This window comes from Helianthus annuus, chromosome 16, assembly GCF_002127325.2.
Source record: "Helianthus annuus cultivar XRQ/B chromosome 16, HanXRQr2.0-SUNRISE, whole genome shotgun sequence".
Lineage (NCBI taxonomy): Eukaryota > Viridiplantae > Streptophyta > Magnoliopsida > Asterales > Asteraceae > Helianthus > Helianthus annuus.
Genome location: NC_035448.2, coordinates 3957501 through 3968085, shown reverse-complemented (window position 1 = coordinate 3968085; position 10585 = coordinate 3957501).

Below are 10585 nucleotides of genomic sequence, written 5' to 3'. Positions count from 1 at the left end.
GAGATTTAAGTTTTTATCGAATTAACATGATTCATGCAACATGAACATGACAAAAGGTTGCCTTGATTGATAGAATTAAACTCCCATTTTGACTAGATTAATATGTAAGATTAAATATATTACGTATTAATATTTAATCTATAGCCATCATAATCATTTACATTATAGAGATCAAAATATATTAGAACCTATTAAATAATTAGTTGGTAATTGTTGATGGACCATATTACCCTTAGTAACTAATTAGGTTTCCTCCTGGGTGCTTATATAAGGAGAGTTATATGGAGGTTTAGGGGTTACTCAGTTACACAATTCACACACCCCATTAGCCATAACATCATCACGAAACCTCCTCTCCTAACCGATACCCTTTTCGGTTTCTAAGTCCCCATCATCAGTTAGCATCCTAAGGAGGAACCAGATCACCTTGACAAAGATGTCGAACTCCATGTCGTCTTCTCTCACTGGATTCTCCTCTGCACTGTCTGCGGTGACAGGTATGATTTATATGTTTTCCTTCATATATAAACAGAACTGAACCAACATGTGGTATCAGAGCATATGTTGATTAGTCAGTTCTGTTTTTCGTATCCATAATTCTGGGATTGAAACTTGGAAAACGGAATTTTGAAACCTTATGAACTTAACAGCCGTTTCGAGTCATGAACATCGACTCGAGATCTTTGTTTTCGGGAAAAAGAATTAATTGTATGTTCAATCGAATTTAACTGGTTTATGTTTTAGCCGAAATCTGTTTAGAAAAACTATTAATATTCAGGTTTCGGGTTCCAGAATTTATGTTTTATGTTTTAGGGTTCATCATGTTCTTGAGAAAATTCGAAGTATTCTGTTATGTTTTGGAATGATTTAGGATTAATGGGTGTTTTTTCCATGTTTGATCTAATTTTATCTTTTAATTTTATTCGAAACTGTTATTAGATAAACAGTTATTATTTTTCGAAATATGTTGATAAAATTAGATCACCTTAAAACAGGAAACAATATCTCATAATCCCTTAGATTTTGAATTTTAGGTTATGATATCACAATTAACAGCTGTTACAGGAAGTTTCGAGATCATCAGATTGCGACTAGAGACCATCAGTCTCGACTCGAGACCATAAGGTCTCGACTCGAGACCATAAGGTCTCGACTCGAAATCATAAGGGAGCAAAAGGTCTACAACTCGAGACCATAACGTGCTAACTCGAGACAAAGGTCTCGACTCGAGACCATAACGTGCTAACTCGAGACAAAGGTCTCGACTCGAGACCATAACGTGATGACTCGAGACAAAGGTCTCGACTCGAGACCGTAACGTGATAACTCGAGACAAAGGTTGCGACTCGAGACCATAACGTCATAACTCGAGACCGTGGTTGCGACTCGAAACCTCGATCCGCGCTAACGGGTGGTTTGCTATTAAATAAATGGTTTTGTAATTTACTTAGTTAACTAATCAGAATCATATAATGTTTTTGCAAAACCAGAATAGCTTAACTTGAATGAGTTTTTGATATATCATTTCTGGCCAAAGCTGACTTGATATATCAACTTATCATTCAAGTATTACGAAAGCTATGCTAAGTGTGCATCATAAGCATGAATGTTTTAATATCTGGCCAAAGCTGATTTAATTCTTTCATAGATGGCATACTTAGCAAGTGCATAACTAAAGTGATTGTTTCAATTTCTGGCCAAAGCTGATTTGTTACAACCACTTTGCACATATGCTTAAATGATTACACTTCTGGCCAAAGCTGTTTTGTCTTCGTTTAAGTAGAATTTTTTAGTTAAGTCTATTATTTTGATGTTAGTAATAGACATTATCACAGCTTCATTATGTAAAATGGTCATTTTTTTGCCTGCCTTAGTTTAACGTGCCCTTAGATCACATTAGGATTTCTTCCTTAGTATCATAACTTGCTCATCTTATTTCCACTATCAGCACCCAACTGCGGGATTCCACCTTTGACTGGTGATAACTTTGCTGCATGGAAGGATGCTCTCATGCTTACTCTCGGATTGCTTGATTTTGATTATGCTCTGAGAGAGAAAAAGCCAGCGGACCTTACCACTCAAAGTACTGCTGCTGAGCAGTTAACTCATGAAAAGTGGACTAGGTGTAACCGCATGTCTCTCATGTTTATGAAGCAATCCATAAGCAATGCAATCAGGGGAGCTATTCCTGATTCTGAAGATGCTAAAACCTACTTGGAACATGTGGAGGCGCAGTTCAAAGGGACGTCTAAGGCGCACGCTAGTACTCTTATTCTCAAGCTGGTGACAACTAAGTATGATGGGAGGAGCGGCATTCGCGAGCACATCATGATGATGAATGACATGGCCAATAAGCTGAAGGGGCTGGAAATGGAAATCAGTGATGGTTTCCTTGTTCATTTTATCATTACTTCGCTTCCTTCATCCTTTGAAGCATTTAAGATCAACTACAACACTCAGAAGGAAAAATGGACGATGAGTGAGCTGGTCGCCATGTGCGTACAGGAGGAAGAGCACATGAGGATGGATCGCACTACTGATGTTGCCAACTTCACTACCTCCAACTCTAAGAAAAGGAAGAACAATTATCAGAGGAGGGATGCTTCAAAAGTCCAAAGGCCTAATCCCAACTCTAATACAAGTGCACCTTCTAGCTCTAAGAACTCCTTAGGCAGTATCCGCTGCAAGTTCTGTAAAAAGACAGGACACATGCAGAAGGAATGCCCTGACTTTAAGGAGTGGCTGGCTAAGAAAGGTAACGATTATTTTATGATACTTGAGTCCTATAATTTAAGTGTTCCTGCTAATTCTTGGTGGTTTGATTCTGGTTCTATGGTTCATGTTACCAATTCTACTCAGGGATTCCTTTCAATCCGGAAGCTGGAAAGAAACCAAAGAACGCTTAAGGTTGGGGATGATCGAGAATTAGAAGTGAAGGCCATTGGAACATTACAATTAGTTATGAAAACTGGTTTATGTATTAAACTTTATGATACCTTATATGTTCCTGAGGTAACTCGGAACCTTGTATCAGGACCAAAGTTAGACATGGACGGTTTTATTGTTTCCCATGGTCATCGCCAACTCTCTATCCATTATGATTCTGTTCTTTATGGTACTGGTGTTCTGGATGGAGGTCTCTATAGGTTAGAACTAGATGATGGCTTTTCCAAATCTTTGTTGTCATATAACATTAATGAATCACTCACAAAGATGGAAGAGAAACGAGACTTAGAGACTTCATCCATGTTGTGGCATCAGCGTTTAGGCCACATTTCAAAAGAGCGATTAAATCGTCTCGTAAAGGATGAAGTCTTACCTCCTCTCGATTTCTCTGACTTTGGAACATGTGTCAAATGTCTTAAAGGTAAATTGACATTAGCGAATAAGAAAGGTGCAACTAGGAGTTCTAATTTATTAGAACTCATTCACACTGACATTAGTGGTCCCTACCAAATCGCTGGCATAACAGGACATACTTCATTTATCACTTTTATTGATGATTATTCTCGTTACATGTACTTGTATCTTATTAAGGAGAAATCTGAATCTCTAACAACTTTTAAAAATTATAAGGCTGAAGTTGAAAAGCAATTAGATCGTCAGATTAAAGTTGTGAGATCAGATAGAGGCGGTGAGTATTATGGAAGACATACTGATGTGGGTCAAGCTCCTGGTCCATTTTATGAGTTTTGTAAGGGCCAGGGGATTGTGAACCAATACACCATGCCTGGTACACCTCAGCAGAACGGTGTCGCTGAAAGAAGAAACCGTACCCTTATGAACATGGTGCGTAGTATGTTAGCCAACACTAACTTACCATTATTCCTCTGGACTGAAGCATTAAAAGCAGCTGTTCATATACTCAATAGAGTTCCTTCTAAGTCTGTCCCTAAAACTCCTTATGAACTTTGGACAGGAAGGAAACCGAGTCTTAAATATATGAAAGTATGGGGCTGCATTGCTGAAGCAAAACTTTACAATCCTTTCCTAAGGAAACTTGACCCTAAAACAGTTACCTGTTTCTTTATCGGGTATCCTGAGAACTCTAAGGGTTATCGTTTCTATTGTCCTTCCCATGTCACCCGTATTGTTGAAACCAAGCGTGCCGCGTTCCTGGAGGATTTCAAGGTCAGTGGGAGCAGTACCAACCCTTACGAAGAATTGCAAGAAGTACAAGACGCAGGGGGGAGAGACTCGTCGCTTACCATTACTCCGATTACTCCTCTTGTACCCAATGCAATTATTACACCTGAAGCTACTGCACCAACTCCAAATTCACCTCTACAATCAGAACCCATTATACCTCATGACGAAGGCACATCAAACGCTCAAAACCAAGACAACGCTGAACCCGATAATCCACTCAGGAGGTCATCCAGGCAAAGAAGGCCTCCTAATTGGGATGATTATGTTACCTACATGACTGAAATGGATCCCGGAAAGCTCAATGATCCTATCTCTTACAATGAAGCCATTAGCAGTGATCAGTCTTCTGAATGGAATAAAGCAATGATTGATGAGCTTGATTCCATGAAGAAAAATGACGTTTGGGATTTGGTAGAATTACCCAACGGAGTCAAACCCGTAGGATGCAAATGGGTGTTCAAAACAAAACTGGATCCGAATGGTAACGTTGAATGCTACAAAGTGAGATTGGTTGCAAAGGGCTACACTCAGAAAGAGGGAATTGATTATCAAGAGACGTTTTCACCTGTCTCTCGTAAAGATTCATTAAGGATCGTCATGGCCCTAGTAGCTCATTTCGATTTAGAGCTGCATCAGATGGACGTTAAAACCGCTTTCCTTAGCGGAGATTTGGACGAAGATGTTTACATGAAACAACCTGAAGGCTTTAAACCTGAAGGTCAGGAGCATCTAGTCTGTAAGTTGAAGAAATCCATTTACGGGTTAAAACAAGCATCACGTCAGTGGTACCTCAAGTTTGATGAAGTCATGAAGAAGCAAGGTTTTATGAAGAATCAAGTGGATCAATGCACCTACCTCAAGATGAGTGGGAGTGACTTTACTATACTTGTCCTTTACGTAGATGATATTCTATTGGCAAGTAATAGTTTAGATATGTTGCATGAGTCGAAGCGTTTACTCTCGCATAACTTCGACATGAAGGATCTCGGAGATGCTTCTTACGTCATTGGCATCGAAATTCACCGAGATAGACACAAGGGGATCTTAGGATTGTCCCAGAAGGCTTACATAGATCGTGTCCTTACACGGTATAACATGCAACAGTGCAAACCCTCCGTCGCTCCAGTAGTTAAGGGAGATGTTTTCGGTTCGTTTCAGTGTCCGACAACAGAGGTTGAGAAGGAGCAAATGAGCCAGATACCTTACGCGTCAGTAGTCGGGAGCTTGATGTATGCTCAGGTCTGTACTCGCCCAGATATCGCTTATATTGCTGGAATGCTAGGCCGTTATCAGACTAATCCTGGCTTAGATCACTGGAAAGCAGCTAAGAAGGTACTTCGATATCTGCAAGGGACGAAAGACTATAAACTGACTTATAGAAGAAGTGATCATTTAGAAGTGGTGGGCTATTCTGATTCTGACTTTGCCAAATGCAAAGATGACAAGAAATCCACTTCGGGCTATATCTTTATGTTAGCAGGCGGCCCTATCTCTTGGAAGAGTCATAAACAACAGTTGACCACAACTTCCACAATGATGGCAGAGTACATTGCTGTTTATAACGCAACCTGTCATGGAATGTTGCTTAGAAACCTGGTCGCTGGACTCAAAATCGTTAATTCCATTTCTAGACCATTGAAGCTTTACTGTGATAATTCAGCTGCCGTTAGTTTCTCGAACAGTAACAGTTCGACTGGAGCTGGTTTATATCTCGATACGAAATATCTTTTTGTACGTGAACGTGTTGAGGAAAATAATCTTTGTATCGAGTATATTAGTACTAAGGATATGCTTGCGGATCCGATGACTAAAGGTCTCCCTCCTAAGGTTTATGAAGAACATGTTCGGAATATGGGATTTAGTAAAGACCTTATTTGAGCATATTGTACTAGCTTATGTTTTATGATTAATGAAATTTCCTCAAGTTTGATTTTGTATGTCTATTAGAATATGTTCAACCGGTATAATGGCATATAGACAAATAAAAGTTACAAATCAAACAAAGGGCTTACGCGTATTTTGATCATGATGATTAGGTTTTAAATTAAGGCTATAGTATGATTAATGGGGGTCCTGAGTCGCATAATGATTTAACGGCTGTATTTTTCTGCTATAGTACTTGTTTAAGGCTAAAATGAGTGTTAACTCCTGATCAGGCTTATCTAATACTCATAGTAAATGATTACTCGGCTAAGTGGGAGAATGTAAGATTAAATATATTACGTATTAATATTTAATCTATAGCCATCATAATCATTTACATTATAGAGATCAAAATATATTAGAACCTATTAAATAATTAGTTGGTAATTGTTGATGGACCATATTACCCTTAGTAACTAATTAGGTTTCCTCCTGGGTGCTTATAAAAGGAGAGTTATGTGGAGGTTTAGGGGTTACTCAGTTACACAATTCACACACCCCATTAGCCATAACATCATCACGAAACCTCCTCTCCTAACCGATACCCTTTTCGGTTTCTAAGTCCCCATCATCAGTTAGCATCCTAAGGAGGAACCAGATCACCTTGACAAAGATGTCGAACTCCATGTCGTCTTCTCTCACTGGATTCTCCTCTGCACTGTCTGCGGTGACAGGTATGATTTATATGTTTTCCTTCATATATAAACAGAACTGAACCAACATAATAGGTATGTGAATGCCTACTCAATACGAGGAAAAACTTTAGCATTACGATTCTTATATATATTTGATAGTTTTGTTAATCGGAGGCCCATGACTTTATAGCTTAGTGGCATCTTGGTGGTGGGATAAGGCTTTGGGACCAATAGGTCCTGGGTTCGATTCCCACAAGGGGGGTTTTCCCATGTTTATTGGGTTTCCTCCTGAATTGGTGTGGCATTATGGCTAGTGGAGATGGATATGATCGGGTTGGCATTATGCCTAGTGGAGATGGATATGGTCGGGTGGTTCCTCTGGTGGCATGATGGTACTCCAGTGGTCCATCAGTGATCCAAATTTGCCGTTAAAAAAAAAAGTTTGTTAATCGGAGTTGAGAGTATACAACCCAACAAAACCCGCCCGTTTTACTTGGTTTACAAATAATAGTGAAGTGATGAGTTATGCGAAACAAAAACTTTCCTCCAAAGAATTTTGCAAGAGACCAATGACATACAAGTACAACAAACAGATTCAGAGAATCAGGATAAGCTAGGTGAGGCCTTTTAGTTATTGTGTTGTTAGTTGTTGTCGTGATGATTCGTGAACCTACATGTTTATATTTAATTGTTTACATATTATCTACCAGAATCACCACGTTCAGTTTCAACGGATTCCCCCCGATATGTACATATACCGGATGTGATGGAAGTTATTTTGAATTTCGAATTTTCTACATTGACTTTGAAGTTTGGTTGTCCTTTATACAATCCGTGTAACACACGAGAACTTAAACACACACACACACATATATATATATATATATATATATAGGATCAAGATTATTTCAGAACCCAATATATTTTCAGAACTTGCAGAACCGTTTTAGACTCTTAGATCATCTAATCAATGGTTTAAAATAATAATGGTAATATTGTAATTAAAGAAACATTAAATGACATTTTAATTAATAGAAGTATTTTGGGAATATCAAAACAAATCAGTTCCACATTTATCTCCATTTATCTCTAAACTTAAATGAAACTTGTTTTACCATTTCCATTCATCCGTCATCGACTCCACATCTCTCAACAAAAGTATGAAGTTCCTTCTCTTCCTGTCTTCATCGTTTGATTTGATGGTATGCTACCGTTTTTATATATAATTATTTCTTTGATATTTGTTTAACATAAAAAAATTTCATTGATCTACTACTCCACTTATTAGAGATATACATTAGTGGAACTCCATTTTTTCTTTTAGTTGTGATTTTGGAATACTCATTAAACCAACAGAGGTTTGGGTTTTCTATTTTTTTCTTTTTCAAAGTATTCGATTGCATTTCTAATTTGATGTTTTAAAATTTATTCATTCATTAACAAAGGTTAAAAATAAGAAAGTAGTCAACAATATTTTTCTTTGTTATATTACACATATATTGAATAATTACATACGTGCAAATGGCTAACTTACATGTATGTAATTTTTTAACTTACATATATCTAATACAAGGTTACACATAGAAATGGTCATTGTTTCAGTTTTAGTTTGTTTTTAGTTTAATTATTTTATAAGTGTATGTAAATTCTAATTTTACTTGTTAGTTAACAATCGAATATGCATGTTTAAATATCAAAGTTATTTAAATTGATCAGTATGTTTATTTTTTTGCATTCGTGACAGGTTTTGTGATTATTATTTCATGATATTCATCATTTGAGGTGTTTGCTTTGGACATACTTCAAAAATTAATAGAGAAGAAAGGGGCGAGTGAAAATGGACGTGTGAGTTGAAAAGATCTATATAAATTTTAATAGTTTTGAACGTGCAGATGTATAAGCATTTATGTTCCTACACATGGAAAAGACATCTACAAACATACGTGTAAATGTAAATTTGTATTATGTCTTTGAGCTAATGTATATTTTTTTTCATTTGTTCTTGTTATATTGACGATCAGTTTGGAAATCGAATGATTCATATAAAGATTTACATATGTGTAATTTCATGATTAATTTGAAAATTAAATAATCAGTATATCAAGTTTACATATATGTAAATAACATACTTACATGCATAATAGTTATTTACGTATATGTGTATGACGTTCGTCTTTGAATAAATTTCCTACTAGTTTGAAGAGTTACACATATGCAAATAACACACATACATATACGAAGAGCGTTTACATACAGTCAAATGGATAATAGTGAATTAGTTTGATTTTTAATCATGCTAAAGAATTTTTAAAAATGAGGGACCTGTTGAAGTTTAGTTAAGTTATTGGATATATTTGTATATGTGTAAAAATTTAAAGAAATGAAAAAGAAAGAAAGAGAGAATAAATTAGTTAAATAATATGAAAGAAAAATTAATAGATAGAATACCACTTTTACCCTTTTATATTTTTATTTATATTTTTTTAAACAAATAAAATAAGTGGACCATATTGGTTCTGCAAGTTCTCTCAAAAGAAAGGGTTCTGTAAAGAATCCAACCCTATATATATACATATAGGGTAAGGTTCATGCGAGAACCACCCTTATTGCGAGAACCGCGAGAACCAAAGTGAACACAAAATAAAATCTAAAAAAATCAAAAAAGCACTCAATTTTTTTTAATATTTAAAAAAAATCGCTATATTTCGTTACCATAAATTTTTTTTTTTTTCGAGTAACAGTTATCCATGCACATGTGCATATGTATCATTACTTCGACAAATTCGGTAATACGTTATCAGGAATAGACAATTGCAGTTTAATTTACAATACCATTAGTAATACACTACTTTTTACATTATCAATATTCAAAAAATGCACATGTGCATCATTAGGTATAACCATGATATAACGTGTTTTGTTACAAAAAGTTTGTGATTTTGAATGGAGAAGTAGGCCCATATACATGTTTTTTGGTTAGATATATCTAGTAGTTGATGGTTTGGTTATAGTTGTCAATTTATGATGTAATATGTTGATTGGATGGTATAAATGGTGTTTACATACATGTAATAAAGTGAAAATATTGTTAATGGTATTGTATTATGGATGGTAGCAGGTAATGGTATTGTATTATGGATGGTAGGAGGTACTGGTAGTGTGTTTTTGATGGTATGATAGATGAAAGGGAAAATGTATTCAAAGTAGTGTATCAAAACACCTTATTTAATGTTCATACATATAAATGCACATGTGCATTTCTAATATTGGTAATGTAAAAAGTCACTATTACATATGGTAATGTAAATAAAACTGCAATTGTCTAATATATGTAATAAATTACGGAATTTGTCAAAGAAATGACAAAAATGCACATGTGCATGCTTGTGTATTATGGATGGAATGATAGATGAAAGAGAAAGTAGTGTACCAAAACACCTTATTTCATGATGATACATATAGATGCACATGTGTATTTCTAATATTGTTAACGTAAAAAGTAGTGTATTACACATGGTAGTGTAAATGAAAGTGCAATTGACTATTATTTATAACGAATTCCGGAATTTGACAAAGAAATGATACATATGCACATGTGCATGGATAACTGTTACTCGTTTTTTTTTTGATTTTTTTTATTTTTTTATTAACAAAATATAGCGATTTTTCCAAAAAAATAGTAAAAAAAAAAAAGTTTTGGGTGTTTTTTAGATTTTTTAGGAATTAATGTTTGTGTTCACACTGGTTCTCGCGGTTCTCGCAATAAAGGGTGGTTCCTAACGGATCTTTGTCATATATATAGGGGAGGGTTATCTTGAGAACGCTAAATATTGTGAGAACGGTGAGAACGAATGAGAAAACCAATCAAAAGCGAATTT